Here is a 17,461-nt window from a genome sequence, read left to right as displayed (position 1 = left end):
TCAAAGTTATTCCTACATTTTAAGGTGTTCTTTCAAAAGGATCTCAGTTACAGGTACTGAAATACATACTAAGTATTTATTGCAACATAATAGTTTGTTCCAACACTCATCAGCTTTAAACAATGCAAACTGATTATCTCACACAATTTCTGAGGTTCAAAAATGTGTGAAAAGTTTTTCTGGGTATTTCTGGTTCAGGATCTCTCACTGGGTTGCAACCAAGCTGTTGACCAAAGACGAACCGTGAAAGAGCTTTGAGTGAGACTGGAAATTTCCCTTCCAAATTCAATCAAATTGTTTGTAGATATCAGTTGGATAAAACTCATCAATGATAATAAATGTTTTAATAAAATAGCTGTAGGTAATATTGATTAAACACATTTTCAAGAGCTTGTGCATTGCTTAATTTTACACTCACAATAAACTTACCATGTTAATATTATTCCGTGCCCGTGTTATAGCTAAAGTTATTAAATAAAGGAATTGTGCATGGTTGCACAAGCGAAGATGGAGGAACTGAAACTTGAAATCAAATGCTTTTAAATTTTGAAAGCCTCAAATGTACTTATATTACTTTCTTATCCAAAATGGCTTGATGAGCCAGGCGTGGTGACTCATGCCTGTAATCCCAGCACTTTGGGAGGTCCAAACAGGTGAATCACTTGAGTTCAGAAGTTTGAGCGCAGTCTTAAACATGGCAAAACCCGGTCTCTACTAAAAAAAATAAAAATTAAAAAAAAAAATAAATTGCCGGGTATGGTGGTTCATGCCTGTAGTTTCAGCTACTTGGGAGGCTGAGACATAATAATTGCTTGAACCCAGGAGGCGGTGGTTGCAGCACTCCAGCCTGGGTGACAGAGTGAGGTTCCATTGCAAAAAAAAAAAAAAAAAAAAAAAAAAAAGTTTATGGTTTCTACTTTGACAGAAAATAGGAAAAAAGACATAAAAATAAAAGCAGAAAAAAGGAACATTGCATAAATTAATCATGTATGCAATAAAATCATTCTAAATCTAACATAATATTTTTGTTAAAAAAAGTAGTTGTAAAGAAAAATAAATGTAATAGAAGAAAAAAAGTTAATTTATTTTTCTACAAACTATCTCCTCTGGATTATAATTTATTATTGTCTTTAATATAAAGTATGGTTGGCTTTTTAAAAATAAATATGGCTGTATTCATGGGTTTATTTGTTTTTATAAAAATGCGTGCATGTGTATTTTATTAGGTAACATCTGGCTTTGTCTTTAAGAATTTTAGGTTTTAGAAGACTGAAACTATTGGAAAAATATAAGAAAATTAAGCTCAAATTTAAAAGTTATAAACATGTTCTTTGTTGTTGTGTTTGTTTGTTTGTTTTGAGATGGAGTCTCACACTGTCACCCAGGTTGGTATGCAGTGGCACGATCTTGGCTCAGTACAACCTACACCTCCCTAGTTCAAGCTATTCTTCTGCCTCAGCCTCCAGAGTAGCTAGAATTACAGGCACCCGCCACCACGCCAGGCTAATTTTTTGTATTTTTAGTAGAGACAGGGTTTCACTATGTTGGCCAGGCTGGTCTCCAACTCCTGACCTTGTGATCCGCCCACGTGCCAAAGTTCTGGGATTACAGGCATGAGCCATCATGCCCAGTCCTAAAAGTTATAAACATGTTAATAACATTTTTGTTATAAAGAGACACAATTGATGAGATAATGCTAGAGTGGAGGGGTATGTGTAAGTGTATATATGATAAAGTAAGAAATAGAACAAGAAAAAAATTGGAATATAAAAATATAAGCAATATTGGCTATATGCTAGTCCAAGTCTTAATCTAGAGAATGAATTTATAGGGAAGGAGAAAAATCAATAACACGTATTCTGCCCTTGTCCAGCCTTAGGAAAATTATTCTCCATAATCATACTCTTTTAATGTTTCTATTACTTTGATTCAAAATTCAGTCTCTTTTACACATATTATAAAGTTATCATTCCTTGCAAATCTTTATTTTGATTTTTCAAATACACATAGTTTTAAAGAAATATTGTATTAATAATTGTTACAAGTATAGTGCAAAGATCCAATCTTTCTCCTATTATTAATATCTTAGTAGGACATAGTTTTCACAATTAACAAATAAATATTAGTACATTATTACTTCCCCTAACTTTATGGAAGTATAACTCACAAATAAAAATTATATATATTTAAGATGTACCACATGATGTTTTGATACATTATGAAGTGATGCCCATAATCAAACTAATGATCATACCTGCCACCTATATGTGGAATAAAAAGAAGCTGTATTCATAGAAATGAGAATAGAAAGGCTGTTGTAGAGGCTGGGGGAGTGAAGAAAACGGTGATATTTTAGTTAAAGTGTACAAACTTTCAGTTATAAGATGAATGAGCTCTGGAAATCTAATCCATAGCATGTTAGGTATAATTTATAAATTATTAAAAATTAAATACTGTACTTTTTCCTCAATTTTTCCAGTTGCCTATCCATGTTACCACATTATTTTTAGTCATCACCTCTACAAAGGCTCAGCTTGGTTTTGACAGTTTCTTAGACTTCCTTTGTTTTTTACGACCTTGATAAATTTGAAGATTATTGGTCAGATATATTGACATTTTGTGTAATGTTCCTCTATTTAAATTTGTCTGATGTTTTTCTTATAATTAGATTTGAGTAATGTGTTTTTAGAGCAAAGATCATAGAGGTAAAGTGTTATTCTAAACATACTATGTTATGTCAAGTGTACATACTATCAACATGACTTGTAACTATTGACCTTTTTTAAAATAAACTTTTATTTTAGGTTCAAGTGTCTATGAGAGAGTTTGTTACATAGATAAACTCATGGCACGGGGGTTTGTTGTACAGAATACTTTATCACTCAGGTATTAAGCCCAGTATACAATAGTTATCTTTTCTGCTCCTCTCCCTTCTCCAACCCTCCACATTCAATGAGACCCCAGTATCTGTTGTTTCCTTCTTTGGGTTTGTAAGTTTTCATCATGCAGCTCCCACTTATAAGTGAGAGTATACAGTATTTGGTTTTCTGTTCCTGTGTCAGTTTGCTAAGGATAATAGCCTCCAACTCCATCCATGTTCTCACAAAAGACGTGATTTCATTCATTTTTATGCCTGTATAGTATTCCATTGTGCATATGTACCACATTTTCATAATCCAGTGTGCCATTGATGGGCCTTTAGGTTGATTCTATGTCTTTGCTATTGTGAATAGTGCTACAATGAACATTCACATGCATGTGTCTTTATGGTAGAATGATACACATTTCTGTCTTTATGACAGAGTGATATATATTTATCTGGGTATACACGCACTAATGGGATTGCTATGTTGAATGGTGGTTCTGCTTTTAGCTCTTTGAGAAACTGCCATACTACTTTCCACAATGGTTAAACTAATTTACACTCCCACCAACAGTGTACACATGTTCCCTTTTATCTGCAACCTTATCAGCATATGATTTTTTTGACTTTTTAGTAATAGCCATTCTGATTGGTGTGACATGTGGTCATGATTTGTATTTCTCTAATAGTCATATTGAGCTTTTTTTCATATACTTCTTGTCCACATGTATGTCTTCTTTGGAAAATCGTGTATTCGTATCCTTTGTCCACTTGTTAATGGAGTTGTGATATAGTTTCGCTGTGTCCTCACCTAAATCTCACCTTCAATTATAGCTCCAATAATTCCCACATGTGGTGGGAGGGACCCAGTGGGAGGTAATTAAATCATGGGAGTGGTTCTTTCCCATGCTGTTCTCATGATAGTGATTAAGCCTCACAAGATCTGATGGTTTTATAAAGGGGAGTTCTCCTACACAAGCTCTCTTGCCTGCTGCCCTATAAGATGTGACTTCACCCCTCATTCACCTTCAGCCATGTTTGTGAGGCCTCCCCAGCCACGTGGAACTCTGAGTCAGTAAAACCTCTTTTCTTTGTAAATTACCCAGTCTCAGGTATGACTTTATTAGCCGCATGAGAACAGACTAATACGGTAAATTGGTAACTTACCTTCTAGTGGAAAGTACAGACAAATAATCAGACTTCTGTGGTCAAGGAAGACATGCTCTATGACAGAATAATGCACAAATAGTTTTGCAAGCACTTAGAAGCATCACTAAAGCCAGCTCAGAAATGTAAAGATAGCATCTCAGAGGACATTATATCACAGCTGAATCAGGAAAAATTATAGGCCAACATGGAAGGCTTGAGTAAATGTTGTTCTAGAGAAAACATCATGTTCATGAACAAAGATTGTAGGGCAAGAGTGTGAGGAATTCAGAAGAATACAAGTACCTGAAGATGGCCAGAGTGCAAGAGGCCAGAATGATAGGTGGGTGATGGAAGTATGAGTATAATCAATAACAAGGAAGTCAGCCTTATTAAAGTGTTTTCTTATTCATTTTTGTTGCAATTTATAAATTCATGATTATATATTTGTTTTTTATATATTTTACATAAGACTTTTAAATTTTTATAATCAGGATTAACTTATTTATTAACTCAATCAATTAATCAATCAGGTATTTAAGGATGGCTTTATTCTACAGTGGATGTGGCTTATTGAATTAATATGGACAAATAATCTTGACATCCACATTATTTATATGTGTGTGACTACTTATAAATATATACATATATACGCTTATGTACATGTCATTATAATTATATATGTGCACGTCATTATAATCATATATATGTGTACATCTTTAAAAATAGGGAAATATAATTCTAGTATTAAGTGAAGGTAATTAAACATTGAAGGAACATTGCAAAATAGTAATCCCATATTTGTTAAAATTGTATTTTCACTGTATTCAGAAAAAATGTCAAGAAGAATGCATTAAAATATTAAAATGACACACAAAATATATGTTGTAGCATCAAAAATATTGTGTAATCTCAAACTAAACTATGTAACACATTTCAAAAAATAAAATTTAAATATAGGGCCAAATGAATATGCAACTTTAGTGCTTTTGGTCTCAGAAGGAAAAAAGTAAATGATAATACGTATTCTATAACAATGCAACGTAACTGACTTCTAACGAATATTGGAATAAAGACACAGTCTAATTGAAATAATCATAATTTCAGTTAATATTGGCATCACACTATTCCTGGACCAAACTGAGGGTCGGACTGCTATTTCTCACTGTCCAATAACGAGATGAAGATGAACTGGGGAGAAAGACAATTTTTATTTCTGTAACCAGTTACAGAGAGAAGGCCTGAAAATTATTGCCAGACCAACTGAAAACTACAACGTTTTCCAGAGCTTATATACATTCTAAGCTGTATTTCTATGTGTACGTGTACATTCATCTAAAGACAGAAGTGATTAACTTCTTTTAACCTATAACTAAGGTCTGAGTCCTGAAGACCTTCTGGAGCTTCAGTAAGTATACTTAATCTAAATGGGTCCAGACACTCGGTTGATTACTCTTGTCTTGTCTCCTGCTAATTCGCAAAGTTTTGGGGAGTTCCTACACACTCCCAATAAGCTTGTTTAATCACACTTTAAGGTTCAGGAAAGGCCTAGGCAAAACTCTTGGTGGGCTTTATTACATTCTAGCCTTTGTGTAAGGGCATTGGCTTTTAATATTTAACTTAACCATTCAGTCAGTACTGAAACAGTTGTTATGGTGGAGGCCTGCCTTAGTGAGTCCTGGCCTGTCACAAAACAAGAGAAAAAATAAGACAATTGAATCCTAGTGTCAACCTAAAATATTCAAAAGGATCAGAATTCAGTTTTTTAAAGTTTAGTCAAACAAAAGCTGGAATTCGGCATTTGGAGAAAAGACTCCAGAGAAATGCAATCAATGCTCCTACCTTAAGTTCTTGCTTATATAGACAGAAAACAATAAAATGTAGTAGGCTTACAACATTGTGTATACACAGCTGATTTACGAGTTACAGCAATTTAATTAGTTATGGCTTGTTTTCCTTTCTTTTTATCTAGTTTTCATTTCCTTTCCAATTTAAAATAATGTACTTAACATTCATTATAAGACAATGTGACAGCCATGAAGTCTTTGAGAAAAGTAGGAGGGCAGTTAATCTACCATGAAGTGAACAATGAAGAAGGAAGGAATCTTCCAAGGTTCCCCTTTATCCATTTACAACATTTTACAAAACAATGTAAGTAAGGAAGAAAGCTGATCTATAATCAGGAAAACAAAGGTTATAGCTGCCTGCCTTACAGCTGACTGCCATATGACTCAGGCTACATAATCACATTCCTTTAAGGCTCAAAGTAATTTAAAATTTCAACAATTTAGATTTCAAATTATTTATTGTCACAACATACATTAAAATGTATTAACATTGAGATTATTCAGTTTAAAATTTGTTATTAACAGGGCCAACCTTTTGTATATATCATTGATTAAACAGAAGAAAGAAAGAATAGCTCTGAGTGGCAAAAACACAGTGTTTTTCCCCTGCTTCCCTACAACAACAATCAACACAGGCACCTTTTGTTAGCAAATATGTGGGGGATTTTCCCCACACACCAAGAAACCAGTCAGTTCTGCAGTAGACACTAATGGGGTTTAATTGTGATAGTATCTATCTGAAGACAGTGTCAGATCCCATAGGTTGGAAGCTCAGTCCCACAAGACTACCCCCTCTTCTATAACCAATCCCAATCCTCAGTTTGTTTTACCTATGCTTCTGACTGACTGTGTATAAAGTCAGGTTCCCATGACCCTCTTCTTGGGTTCCATTAATTTGCCAGAGGGACTTGCACAACTCAGGAAAACATTTACTTTCATTTACTGGCTTATTATAAAGGCTATTACAAAGGATGCAGATGAAAGAGTTGCATACAGCAAGACTGTGGGTAAAAGTGTGCATCTTCTATGCTGTCCCTGGGTATATTCTACTCTCCAGAAACCTTCATGTGCTCACCTATCCTGAATCTCTCCAAACCCTGTCCTTTGGAGATTTAATGGGTGCTTCATTACTAGGTGTGACTGATCAAACCAGTGGCCATTAATAATCAACTTAACCTTCAGCCCTCACTTCCCTCCCCAGAAGTTGGAGAGTGGGTCTCAAAGTCCCAACCCTGTATTCCTGCCTGTGTCTTTCAGGTGGCAATCCCTTCCTGAAGCTACCTAGAGGCTGCCAACCACCAGTAAGCTCATTATCATACAAAAAGACACAATTTTGGATATTCTAAGGATTTTAGGGATTGTATGCCAGGAAACAGAATCTAAGACCAAATTTATATTTTACAATATCACTATAGCCGAGGCTAAAGACAGCCATAAAATTAACTTAAGAAATAAAATATAATAACTAAATACATAAATTTTATAGAAAATAATGTGTTATAACACATTTTAATGGTGGTAGTAAAGTGTAAAAGGTTGCTCAAATTTGAAATAGAAAAAACAATTATGACCAGATATTTTCTAATTGATCAATTACATAATTAAAACTTTATATTCTCTAAGCCTTTAAGGGCATGTTTCCTAACCAGCCTGAGTTTGAGAATTTGCTTGGGAGTCTTGAAAAAATATACATCCTGAGCTGTACCCCAACTTTGTGAATCAGGTTATCCTGGGTAGCTATCATGCATCTTTAATGTTCTAAAAGCCCACCATTTTCCTGTTGATCAGAACCAACTCAAGAACCACAGTTCTAAGGATTCTTTTTCTTCTTTCCCAGAGAAGGTACAAAGATATCTAGTGGAAAAACTTTTTCTATAGTTTCAAAAAAGATCTATATGATTGATTTGTTGGTGACAATAATAATCAACATTGATGGCTGAGAAATTTGGATTACATTGCCTTTGTGTGCCTATATGATTCCTCAAGACTTAGCTAATTCTCCACTTATATAATTACCTATTATAAACAATACAAATTCAGATCGTTTAGATTGAAGAAAAATAAATTTCTATTTAATTACATTCTCTACATCTGCGTCAACATATATAGTTGTGTCATCATCTTTTTGAACAATTACAGACGTGTTGTTTAACAATGAGAATGTGTTCTGAGAAATGTGTCCTTAGACAATTTCATGATGGTGGGATCATCATAGGTGTGCTTATGAGAACCTAGATGATATAGCCTACTACATACCTAGGCTATATGGTACAGCCTTTTGCTGCTAGGCTACAAACCTATATAGCATGTTACTTTACTGAATACTGTAGGCAATTATAATACAAAGGTAAGTATTTGTGTATCTAAACATACAAAAGTACACTAAAAATGTAGCATTAAAGACAAAAATGGTATGCTTGAAAGCGGCACTTACTATGACTGGAGCTTGCAAGACTGAAAATTGCTCTGGGTAAGTCAGTGAGTTAGTGGTGAGTGAACGTGCAGGCCTAAGACGTTATTGTAAGCTATGGTAGACTTCATGAACATGCTACACTTAGGTTGCACTACCTTTTTTTAAAAATATTTTTATTCAATAATAAATTAACCTTCACTAACTATAACTTTTTTACTTTACAGACTTAAATTATTTTATTTTGACTATTCTGTAATAACACTTCAAACACAAACACATTATACAAATTTACAAAAATATTTTATTTTAAGGTTCTTGTTGTGTAAGCTTATATTCTATTTTTAATTTTCTTAAAGGTTTTGAATTTTTTTGCTAAGAACTAAGACACAAACACATATATTAGCTTAAGCCTTCAGAGGGTCAGGATCATCAATATTATTCTTTCAAATTCCATGTTTTGACCCACCGGAAGGTCTTCAGGGGCAATAACACCAATGGAGCTATGTCAGCTCTTATAATAACAATAGTTTCTTCTGGAATGCCTCCTGAAGGTAATACCTGAAACTACTTTATAGTTAACTTTTTAAATATTTTTGCAAGACTGGCAATGAATAGGTTTGTTTATACTAGCATCACACCAAACACGTGAAAAAAAATTTGTGTACTCTGACATTACAACAGCTATGAAGATACTAGCTGATAGAATTTTTTCAGCCTTATTATAGTCCAATGGGACTACCATCATGTATGTGGTCCATTGTTGAATGAAATGTAATTATGCAGTGTATGCATGTATATAATCAGAAATTCTTCATGAGTTTTCTTTTCTGAACTCCAAAACTTTTATTGACACAGTCTGCTATACAACCCTTAAGAATATATTGACATTAGCAGCTGAGATGAAAGCTATATACCATCCCTGCTTTATAATCTTTATTTTCACTGACAACATGAATTGTGGTGGTTGTATATTAGTCTCTGAACTAAGCTGTCAAATAAATATACATAATATATATTATATTATATTATAGATTGTATGTTATATATTATATATAACTATATTATTATATATTATATTATTATATATAATTATTATATATATTATTATATATTATATTATTATTATATATTATTATATATAATAATATATATTATATTATTTTATAGAAAATAATGTGTTATAACACATTTTAATGGTGGTAGTAAAGTGTAAAACGTTGCTCAAATTTGAAATAGAAAAAACAATTACAATCAGATATTTTCTGATTATCTTTGCTGTGCTTGCTTTAAATGTTTTACCATTTCTTTAATTAATCTTCATAACAATATTGTGAACCATTTATTATCATCATCACTTTAAAAATAGTAAAATTGAAGTTCAAAGGTATACATTAAACAGTTCAAGGTCATTCAGTTAGTAACTGGCAGAAATGTGATCCAAAACAAAGTCTTGTGTTAAAGCCAATGATATCTTTCATACAGTCCTAACTGTGTGACACAATATAGATGGCAGCATATAGTATTAGCATTTTTAAAGATGACTGTAAGAAATAAATCTCCAAGGAACACTGAAGTGACCTCACAAAATGTAATTCTACAAAACGAATGTCTTCCTGGGATAGCAAGAGATAGAGCATCTCAAACACCTGAGATAGATTGACAGCTTGTCAGTTACCATCACAAAATGCAGTACTCCTCTCTGTAGAATTTATAAAAATGGTTTTTCATTGGTTGTGTGGAAAAAAAAAATCATAGAGCTCTGGCCTTGTATTTGCCACATGAGTTGCCTATAAACTGATGGATTGATTTTAATTTGGCCTTGGCAGCTTTTGTTACCCTCTGAGATATTAGCCTTGCTGTGTTCCAGACCTTTTCCTTGAACTCTGCCTTTGGACACTACTCCTCTTCTAAAGATTTGTCCCTGGGGTCCTAGGCAGGCTGTCAGTCATAACTTTGTTGGCCATGAACACTATGGTGTGTCAAACCTTTAGTAATTTTGCCAGTTCTATTTTGTAAGAAAATATACCATAGTTGTCTGGAATGATAATCTGTATTTTAAGAATTTAGTTAGAAAAAATAGAACTCATTCAATGCAAATAATGTTTTTACTAGTAGAAATAATAACTATATTATTAATAATATTGTTTTTTTTAAAAAAATAGTTTTTTTCACATGTGATCCATATTCTGCTTCATCTATTGTTACATGTACATGTACTCAGAAATGGATAGGTACCTGAGAAATATTAACCATATTCAAACTAACCAATAAATCTATGCATTAGGAGAGATACTGTCAATTTCACAAAGTCTGGTGTCATAATAAATTTGCTTAATTTATCTTACCATCAGTTCTATTAATGGTAGCATTTCATATTTGTATTTCTGTATACTAAATTTGATTAGCTATGACGAAGTTCCTCTTTTATAATTTTTTGTGATATTTCTTCTGCTTTTCTGCTCTTCTCTCGCTCATTCTATCACTTGCCTAATCATTTTAACAAATTCCTTTCACCTTTATGGTCAAATAAAACATGATTACTCTAAATAGATATATCAAGAAAAAAAATGGGGTTTTATAATTTCCAACTGAAAATACACCTATCTTTGAATTGGGGCTGGTGTTTTGAAACAGAATATTATTTTGTACATTAGAAATCTTTAAAATTAAAATAATACAAGGAGCTTTTATTTCCTGTTGCAATTATCTCAAAGTGTTATAATTTTTGGCATTATTTGACAACATTTATTTTAGCATATAAGCAAGTTTCTTAAAAAATTACTAAACATAATAATATAAAGGGAATGTTTTATTTATCTTAAATGATTAATGGATACAATTATCAAGAAAATTGTATGACTGTAGTAGTTGTTTTACTCCTTATATGTCATAAAAATGTAAAGATATTACCTTTAAATTATTTTCCCATAATTCCCAGCAATACAGAAAAAAACCCTCAATCTCCATTTTATTTTGTTTATAAATATATAACACTAGTCAAATTCTAGCAAAAGTGACATCACTCACAAGTATATGTTCTTAATAAATTAATAATTAGTATCACAAATTATGCAGATACAATGATTTTTCACAGTTCAATATTAATATAGTAACCATTCTTAAAATTTAAGAAATTGAAATACTATGAGAAATACTATATTTCCACTTCCTCATTTGACATATTTCCTATGCACATACTATATTTAAATTTCACCATTCTATTTAAAGTAAGCATTGAAAGAGAAAATCTTTATGATATTTTATATCAAAGAAAGACATTGTCATATTTCTCAAGGTGTGTGTATATACTTGGCTGGGAAATATGATGTTTTATATATCTATTGGACTTGAATTTCTAGCAAGCCTCAATATATCACAAGATGAAATAATAAGTTCCTCTCAGAAAAGTACACAACATTGAAAAAGGGAGAAAGATTGTCAAAACAGTCGAGTATAGAAAATAGATCTTCTGTCATAAAGATCTTGACAGTAAATGTTGAAGCAGTAGGAATCACAAATAACATTGGTTTTTATGTTATACATTCTGAGAATTTTTATAGAGCTCAACTGGATTATAATAAGATAACAATAAAACTCTTCCTAAGATACTGTGTGTGTTGTAACTTTGCTTTTGCATGAGTAGTAAAACAAATCTCTCTTGCTCACTCTCACTGGCTCTCTCTCCACAAACACACATGCGAGCACATTTTTGCAATACAGAAATATATTTTACCTATGTTCTTTCTAAATTTTGACAACTCTAAAGTTTTGAAATATAATGACCCATCTTTAAGATACAGATGATCATAATGAGAGTATTAGATGATTTCATTGTCTTCAACTGTAGATAATCACAACAATGCAAAGCATTTTATATTATGTGATAGTATAAAGCTGTTTATATTCAAGTGCTTACGCTACAGAACTGAAAATATAAAGAATATAAAATAATACAAACATAGAAATCTATTTTAATAACTTACATTGCCTTTATAAAGTATGAAAAACACTTAGGCTTGACCAAAAAAAATTTTCCCTTGAAGCTCTGGAATCTTTGTTAGATAATGTCATCTTCTATTTCATGGCATAGCTCAAGAAATCTACAAATTGATTGATTTCATTGAACATGAGGCTGTAGTGATACATGTTTCACATATTTCATTTGTGTTCATTCATACAAACTTGAAAACATTTATTCACAGTGGTTGATATGTGGAATGCAAAAATATCTGTTTAATTTAAATATTTCATGGAAACATTCTACTTTTACTTGAAATTACACAGAAAGCATTCAAATTAGAATCCCTTTACTATAAAGATTCTCAGACTGTTCAATAACAACAACCTTTAATCATTCAAAGAATATACATGAATCATATGCATTTTCCAAGCATTTTTCTATAGACTTTGACTATATAAACGTGGGCAAAAGAATATTTTTTTCTTCACAAAGTTTCTATGGTAGGCAGCAGCAGGAATAAAGAACGGGAAATAAATAATCACCAATCGAAATAAAAAAATATAAGGCGAGTGATGATACTTGAATAAACGGTGAAAAAACATGTGCAAGAAAGTACAGACAGTGTAGATACCTTGATCCAGGAATACCTGTTCTGAAAATGTCTCATTTAAATACAAACAGAAGAAAACACAGGAACCAACTACATGACCTTCTGGGAGAAGAGTGTTTTAGGTCATGGAAAGAACATGTGTAAATGCTTTAAGGCAGGCCAAGGCATGCTTGGAGCCTTGGGTCCGTAATAAGGAGACCAGTATGGTTGAAGAAAGAGGAGTAGTAATCACAGATGATATCAGAGAGGTAATGAGGGACCAAGAATAGCATAAAAGACTTCATAAATCTTGGGATTTTATTCTGCACGCTGTGGGAAGACATTCAGGGCTTGAAACAGTGGGGTAACATAATTGATTCATATTTTTAAAGAATCATTGTGGTTTATGGAAAGAAGAAAACCTGCAAGCGTAGAAGCAGGAGACATGTTAGAATGTCTTTTTAAGACAAGTTTAGGAATTATTGTGGCTCTAAATGGATTTGGAACAGTGGAGATTGTAAGAATGTTTGGATTCTGCATCTATTTGAAAGGTAATGCTGAAAGGATTTGCTGATGAATTGGTTAGCAGTGTAAGAGAAAGAAAGCAGTCAGGAATGACGTCAAGGTCAAAATGACTTAAACATTATTCTCCTCCTCATAGCAAGTTGATATTAATGTTGAGAATTACTTATCTTGACATATTGAAATTTACTGACACATGGGCTGAGTACATTCTGTTGTATTTTTCAAAGATACTTAATATCAAAGAGACAAAATGATAGACTAATAGAAGTACATGACATCTTATTTTTTACCATTTCAGCATGTGTGCAAAAAAATTTAACACGAGTTAAACTGATTTTGTAAAACACAAACTGTTTCTGGAAATATACCTCTACAATTTAAATGGTAAGTCATTCTAAAGATGCTTCTTGAGCTCAGGAAGTACTTGATCAACAGGAACTCTGAGAACTTGAAAACTTTGAACATGGCTTTCTTTCTTTAAATGAATCTAATAAGAGAAAAAAATATTCCTTTCAAGTAAAATAGTTTGTTTATATAGAAGACAGCAGCTATCTGGACACCAGATTAACTTATAAATAGTTATATCTGTGATGATATTTGTATGTATGCATTTCATGCCTGATGCTCACAAACATGGTATTTATTGATACTGTCTACTGCGTGAAAATCTGATTAGTGGTGCTTCTCCAGTGGGGAGGGAAACGATAATATTTGTACTGGGGATATACAAATTATGTAAATGTATAGAATACAAGATGGAGAATTGCAGAGAGTAAAGACACATGTTAATCAACAAATGTAATGGTAACATTAGCAAATGTTAAGGAAAGTACATAATTTACTGAGAGCAGGAACTTTTTTCTCTCCACTGCCATTTTCTCAGAACTTCAAAGGGTACCTGACACTCTAAATCTCTCAATAATCATTTGCACAATTAATTAATTATGACATAAAACTATAAAATGGGAACTTTTTATGTATCTTTTTAAGGCTTTCTTGAGTCAGGACAAATTCAAAAAATTTCTGCCCAGAGCATTGCATTTATAGAATATGCCTTCATACTTTGGCGATTAAGCAGTAATACAATATACTGAGCAAATTTTACTTGAAAGATTTATAAGGAATAATAGAAATGAAGAAGAGGAAGAAGGACATATATGATCTGTGACCTTTAGGAATTATAATCTAGTTGAGGAAATACCCACGTAGCAGGGATAACTTAGCTCATGGCATTCTAGTTTTCCTGTATCAAATCCCCAAATATAGCATTCATTTAACTGTGACTTTATTTATTGCTTTTATAACTTCCTCTTTCCCATAAAAGAACACTCCATAAAGTGAACAAGCAGAACTTCTTGTAGAAAATTTGAAATAAATGACCACTGGGGAGAAAACAAAAAAAGAGTTCTTAATAGAGAGAAGTGAAAATGAATTCTGTGGGAAACTATAAACAGATACACAAGAATAAGAATGTGATGATGTACCCAGAAAACCATGAGATATCTGTTTTGAGGGAAGTAAGATGTCTCTTCAAATATATGAAAAATAAGAATAGAAAGGGTCATTCAGGCTAGACTTTAGAGAATTATCAATGTCTGAAAAAGAAGGTTGGGCCTTGGATCATAAGCAGGGTGGCAAACTGAAGGGTTTTAAAAAGTGAGAGATATGATCAAGGTTGTATTTCTAAAAGTGATTCTGATGTGGATGGTTTTGATTGCTTATAAAGGCAAGTCTTCAAATGTTGAAACAGCAGGAGTCCATTGAGCAAATCCAGTAGTGAGTTCATAAAATTCTGAGTAGGCACAGAAATGGGAATAAAAGGATTTGTGGTGGCTCAAATTGAAGGGAAAAACAAATAAAGAAGTGTTAGAAGTTACATCAAGATTTAGAAGTGCTGGTAGGAAATAACATTAATAAAGATAAGAGAATTAGGAGTCCTGTGTGCACGTGTGTGTGTGATTATATCATCTCTCCAAAAATAGAGTGAAGCTGAAAATATAATTATTTTCAAAAACATTTAACAGAGTATGTTCCCAACTGGTTACATAGATTAATGACAGATCTGCCCAATGACCAATAGAACAATGGGACAATAATCAAACTGTCTCAGATGGTAATTAACTTAGTTTAAGAGTAGGTGATATTGGCTAAAAACCAAAATTTTGAAAGTTGGAGAAATGGAATAGGCATATAAATCCAGAATAGAGAGAAACAAGTCAAGCAAGGACTGACCCATTATAGATATTAACATGGGAGAAGTTGAGAGTGTGCTGAGTTAAAAGATGTGAAAATTTTGTGTAGAAGGAAATAAAAGTAGAACCTAAAATAGAAAAAAAAAAAAAAAAAAATCGTAGGTGATATGGTTTGACTCCGTGTCCTCACCCAAAATCTCTCCTTGAATTGTAATGATCCCCACATGTCAAGGGTGGGACCAGGTGGAGATAATTGAATCATGGGGCTGGTTTCCCCCATGCTGTTTTCATGATAGTGAGTGAGTTCTCAAGAGATCTGATGGCCTTGTAAGAGGCTTCTCTTTTTGCTCGGCACTCATTCTCTCTCCCTCCACACTGTGAAGAGATGCCTTCACCATGATTGTAAGTTTCCTGAGGCCTCCCCAGCCATATAAAGCTGAGTCAATTAAACCTCTTTTCTTTATAAATTACCCAGTCCTAGACAGTTCTATGTAGCAGCATGATAATGTACTAATACATCAGAATTTTTATGAATTCTTTTTTATTGTGTTATAGTTACCTCAAGAAGAAAAAAATAATAAAAAATAAACATTACTTGAAATCTTTGACTCACTGCTTGGGTCAAATAGCTCAAAGAAAATGTTGTACAGCTTCATATCATTATTGTTTTATAATTTTTCAATCTTCATTTCTCAAAACTACATTAAACATTTCCCACTTTCATGTGAAGTCTGGTGAGTTGTCTATATGGGAACAAATAGTTACGATCCTCTATGATTAAAAAATACTGTGAATTTCTCTATATTTTTTATCTGATTTCTAAAATGGGTGGTGTATATTTATAAGAGCCTTCTCAAGCCTTTGTCAGAGATAACTGTACGTTGTATTTTCCTTAGCTAAGGGCTAGTTTATAGAGGGGAGCAACACATGCTGGAGACTTTTTGAGGGTGGAGAGTGGGAGGAGGGTGAAGATCAGAAAAATTAACTAATGTGTACAAGACTTAATAACTGGGTGGTAAAATAATCCATGTAACAAACCCCATGATACAAGTTTACCTATTTAACAAACCCGCACTTGTAGCTCTGAACTTAAATAAAAGTTATTAAAAAGGTAGTACTAAAATTTCTAAATAGAGTAACAAGATTCTGAGTGACATGTGATGAGGAAGGAGTAATATGATTTGATCAGGCAGGTCTTGAATGACAACATATTTAAGTTATAGATTTCTGAATTGATTGAGAGAATAAAATGATTTGCATTTCAAATTCATTCTTCATGCTAAAATTGTCTTGATCTAACTAAATGATATTGGTTTCCAAACCCAGTACAACTTTCTTTCTACAAGTGACTCTTAGAAAATGAGTTTGAATTGTGTGTGTCCAAGAATACATGGATTTTTTTCCAATAAAGGTTACAAGTTTGCCTGCTCTCCTGCCTCTCCTTTCACCGCCTCCACCTCTCCTGCTTCTGACACTCCTGAGACAACTAGACCAACTCCTTTTCCTCTTCCTCTTCAGCCTACAAATCATGAAGACAAAAAGTATGAAGGCTTTTATGATGATCCACTCCTATTTAATAAGTAGTAAATATATTTTATCTTTCTTATTATATACTTCATAACATGTTCTTTTCTTTAGCTTTATTTACTATAAAAATAAAGTTTATAACACATATAATATACAAAATATATGTAAATTGACTGTTCAAGTTTTCAATATGGCTTCCCGTCAACACTAGGCTATTTATTAGTTACGTTTTTAAGGAGTTAAAAGTTATACTCACATTTTCAACTGTGCAAGGGGTTGGCACTCCTAACGCTTTGCATTATTCAAGAGTCAACTGTATTCCTTTAAGGAAATTAACCATATTTCGACATGGTTAGTCATATTAGCTATTCTTCTTTTTGATTTTTAGTACATTAATT

At 32.7% G+C, this 17,461-nt stretch overlaps 1 long non-coding RNA gene across 1 annotated transcript; it reads left to right on the top strand.

Annotated features, from left to right (window-relative positions):
- Positions 1 to 3,841: 3,841 nt before the first annotated feature.
- Positions 3,842 to 17,222, top strand: LOC135970781 (uncharacterized). The gene is made up of 3 exons (XR_010586634.1): positions 3,842 to 3,934; positions 13,643 to 13,728; positions 17,055 to 17,222. It is a non-coding gene; the product is annotated as an uncharacterized lncRNA (long non-coding RNA).
- Positions 17,223 to 17,461: the final 239 nt, after the last annotated feature.

Source organism: Macaca fascicularis, chromosome 5, assembly GCF_037993035.2.
Source record: "Macaca fascicularis isolate 582-1 chromosome 5, T2T-MFA8v1.1".
In the NCBI taxonomy this organism is placed as follows: domain Eukaryota; kingdom Metazoa; phylum Chordata; class Mammalia; order Primates; family Cercopithecidae; genus Macaca; species Macaca fascicularis.
Note: the sequence above shows the minus strand (reverse complement) of the source record. Positions and strands in the feature narration are given on the sequence as shown.